The sequence below is a fragment of the Colobus angolensis genome, unplaced genomic scaffold, assembly GCF_000951035.1.
Source record: "Colobus angolensis palliatus isolate OR3802 unplaced genomic scaffold, Cang.pa_1.0 Scaffold21, whole genome shotgun sequence".
Taxonomy (NCBI): domain Eukaryota; kingdom Metazoa; phylum Chordata; class Mammalia; order Primates; family Cercopithecidae; genus Colobus; species Colobus angolensis.
Window position 1 is genome coordinate 7,222,539 of NW_012115266.1, and position 503 is coordinate 7,223,041.

Consider the following 503-nt stretch of genomic DNA (forward strand, 5'->3'; position numbering starts at 1 on the left):
TGGAGACTTTCCGAAAAACTCAAGCGACGCCCTACTCAGAAATTGTTGCGGGCGTGAGAACGCCGGGCACACTGGCTTCCGCCTTTCTTTGGGACCCGCCCCCCGACCTGGAAGTAGAAGGGAGTGGGCGGGACTAGCGCTAAAAGTCCAGGGGCTTGAAGCAATTCCAACTCTTCTTCCTTATTCAGTAGTCATTTATCTGTTGACGTCAGTAACATAAACTGGGAAACCGAGGTGAACCACCACCAAGGGAGACTCAGGTGTCCACATAAGCGTCACAGCTGCAAGCCCACTAGGTGCCGCGACCAGTTCCTCGCCCTCTGCAGATACCCAAGCCTGGAACTCTCTCAGGCTTCGGTTTACCGGCGGGAGCAGGTCAGAAATGCGGAGAGTTTGGTATCTTAAAGGGTGGTGAGCATTGCGCCACATCGACCAATCAGAAGAGGCTCCGGAAAAATAATCCCGCAGAAACGACCCCGCCTCCTCAGCGAACCAAACGGGGG